The sequence below is a fragment of the Cavia porcellus genome, unplaced genomic scaffold (assembly GCF_034190915.1).
Source record: "Cavia porcellus strain 051 isolate PalLab524CR breed Dunkin Hartley unplaced genomic scaffold, mCavPor4.1 scaffold_17, whole genome shotgun sequence".
Lineage (NCBI taxonomy): Eukaryota > Metazoa > Chordata > Mammalia > Rodentia > Caviidae > Cavia > Cavia porcellus.
The window spans coordinates 46,260,935-46,264,434 of record NW_026947500.1 but is presented as its reverse complement, the minus strand read 5'-3'; positions in this window follow the sequence as shown (position 1 = coordinate 46,264,434).

Here is a 3,500-nt window from a genome sequence, read left to right as displayed (position 1 = left end):
GTGCTATGTCTATCCTTGGTTTTGACTGACAGCTTTGTTTTGCCATATTTGACTGTATTCTCTCCCCCCCCCAAAGTAATAAGCACTAAGGAGTAATAAAATCCAAAATGTGTAAATTTTGTTGTAAAAAAGAGAGGGAAAAAAAAGAAAAAGAGCTCTAACGGATATAACAGCAAGTGTGTTTAGGGGTGTTAAATAGCTGACTATATCAATGTTTTTGGATCATCAAACACAGCTGTTTGCAGTCTCCCTGTTTGAATGTCCACCTTGTATTATTTGATACTGTGATTTGAGCAAGTATTTTGAAGATGATAATATGTAATCTATTAACAGGTGATTTCTTACTGTTATGTTTTTTTTTTTGTAGTTCTGTATTACGTGTACCCTTACACCGCTTTGTTTTGTTTTGTGTTTTTCTCTTTTTCCTCTTAAATAAAATAAAAAAAAGAAGAGACCTAAAAGAGCAAAGACAATTTTAAGCACCAAAAACAAGGCAGGAGTTATCACAATGACTGCCTTGAAGATATACTACAAAGCAACTGTAGTAAAATCAACATGGCACTGGAGTAAAAACAGATCTGAAGATCAATGGAATAGATTAGAAGATACACCCACAACTACAAACACACTCAACCACCTTATCTTTGATAAAGGGGCACAACATGCTCAGTGGAAGAATGACAGTCTCTTTATCCAATGGTGCTGGAAAAGCTGGCTCACTATACATCAAAAAATAAAACTAGACCCATGCTTATCACCATGTACTGAACTAAAATCTAAATGGATCAAAGATCTGAATACTAAAACAGAAACACTTAACCTATTGGAAGACAAATTGGGTAAATTTGTGAAGATATATGGGTAGGTAGACAATTCATAAACAAGAATAAAACTGCACATGAAATACTTCCCAAAATCAATAACTGGGATCACATCTTATTAAAACATTTCTGCACATCAAAAGAAATCTCCAGCATAGTGAAAAGAAAATCCACAAAATGGGAAAACATCTTAGTGAACTCTCCCTCAGACAATGGACTTCTGTCTAAAACATATAAAGAATTTTTAAAAATCAGACCCCCAAAATTCGAAGACCTAATCCAAAAATGGGCATCTGAGACGAATATACAGTTCTCAGATGAAGAAATATAAATGGCAAATAAATACATGAAAAAAAGGTTCATTATCATTAGTCATTAGAGAAATGAAAATGAAAACCACATCGAGATTCCATCTCACTCCTGAAAGTATGGCCAGGATCAATAAAGCTACCAACAACAAATGCTGGAGAAGCTGTGGGGATAAAGGAACTCTCCTGCACTGTTTGTGGGCCTGTAGACTGCTGAAATCATTATGGAGATCAGTCTGAAGATTTCTCAAAAAGCTGGAATTGGACATCACAATTTATCCAGCTGTTCCATTTCTAGGCATATTCTCAGAAGAACTGAAAACATCATACCACAGTATATATGTGCACCCATGTTTATAGCAGGACAATTCGTAACAGCCAGATCTTGGAAACAACCTAAGTGTCCATCAACTGAAAAATGGATAAAACAGTTGTAATATTTTAATACAGTGCAGTACTATCCAGCTATAAGAATGATCACATTGAGATATTTATGAATACATGGACACAATTTGAGACCATACTCATAAGCAAAATAAATCTAACTCACATATATAAATACCATATTCTCTCCCTAGTGTATGAAATGGTAACAATAAATAAAAGTATATGATAATCATGATTCCCCATTATATTGCTTTGAAGACTTTCATTCATTAGTTGGAATGGTTTTATCCTGTGTTGTTTGATTTTATTGTTTGTGATGGTATTAACAGCTATTTTGAAGAAAATAAGACATTATAATAGCCAGTGCTGATTTAATATCATCTTGTTTTGAAGTCCTACCATGCTTTTGTTCTTTTGTGTCCATTAATTCTATCATGTTGTATCTTACTGGATGTTATTGTGGGTGATGGTATAAACAATTTTTATAGACAAGAGAATCATATAGTAACCCTTGTTCATTTTCTGTTATTAGGTACAGAATGCCCTGTAATGTTGTTGTTCTCATGAATGGTTTTATACTATTTTGTTATGTTTCATATTATTGTATGTGAATGTATACTCAAATATTTCAACGAAAGAGACAGTTGCTAGCTACTCTTGTGTCGGGTTTTCTTGTGTTGTAACAACGTGTTGCTTACATTGTTCTCTTAAGATCTGCTTTGCTATGAGCTCCTTTATCTTAATCTTATAAAAATAAATTTTTAAAAATACTGAACGGTCTCAGACCTTCACCATACACCTATCTGAAAGAAACCAGAAGCATGACAAGAGAAAGAAATAAGAAAAAGCTTCCAGCTGCTGACCGTGGGAAAATAAGTCCAGGAAAATTAAATACAGAAGAAATCCAGGGCAGAAATCATGCAATATTGGACACAGCATCAGCGGATATAAAGAAATACTTCATGACCTCATAGACGAACTTAAAACTGAAATTTTAATCCAAGTGAGGCAAGATATAAAAAGAGTAATAAAAGAAATGCTAAGCCCTTCTCAGGAAGGCACAGTTGGAAAAATGGATGAACCCAGAAAAGAAAGAGAAACCTATGGTGAAGAATATAAAAAAAAAAATCTAGAATACATGAAACAGACCCAAGAGATTACCAGAAAATTAAAAAGTCCATTGAAAGCTGGCAGAATGCTTTGACAGAAACTAAAGTTAACCTTTCAAAATTTGAAGATAGATTGGCAATGTGTGATTGTGAAAGAAAAGACCTCTTAAAAATAACAAGGAACCAAGAAGTAACAATATGAAGGCTAGAAGCTGACAAGAGTATCTATAACTTAAGAACAAAAAACTTAAGCAAAAAAGCAAGAGGAAACGCAAATGAATTACAAAGGCTATTCACAGAAATCATTAAGAAAAACAGGAATAATAGGAAAGGGAAGTGATATCCAGATAAATCAGGCATACAGAACTCTAGTCAGCAACAACCAAAACAGATCTACACCCAGACATACAATAATCAAGATCCCAGAAATTCAGCACAAGAACAGAATATTAAAAGTGGTCAGAGAAAAGAAACAGATTACCTATAAGGGAAAATCCATAAAAATCATGAAAGACTTCTCAACACAAACTATCAAATCAAGAAGAGCTTGGAGTGAAGTAGTCCAAGCCTTAAAAGAAAATACCCTCCAACACAGATTGATGTACCCTGATGTACCTCTCTCTCAAAATTAATGGACAAAAAAGATGTTTCCATGACAAAGAGGAACTGTGGAAGTTTGTGACTACCAACCCAACCCTACAAAAAATACTGAAGGAAATTCGAGAGAGAGAGAGAGAGAGAGAGAGAGAGAGAGAGAGAGAGAAATACCAGTATTTCAGCAACAGTGGCAGAGAGGCCTCAATGAACAGGGCAGACAGTGGAATGAAGGAGAAAAGCGGACAAATAATAGAAAAATAGCACAGTAGAGATGAGGC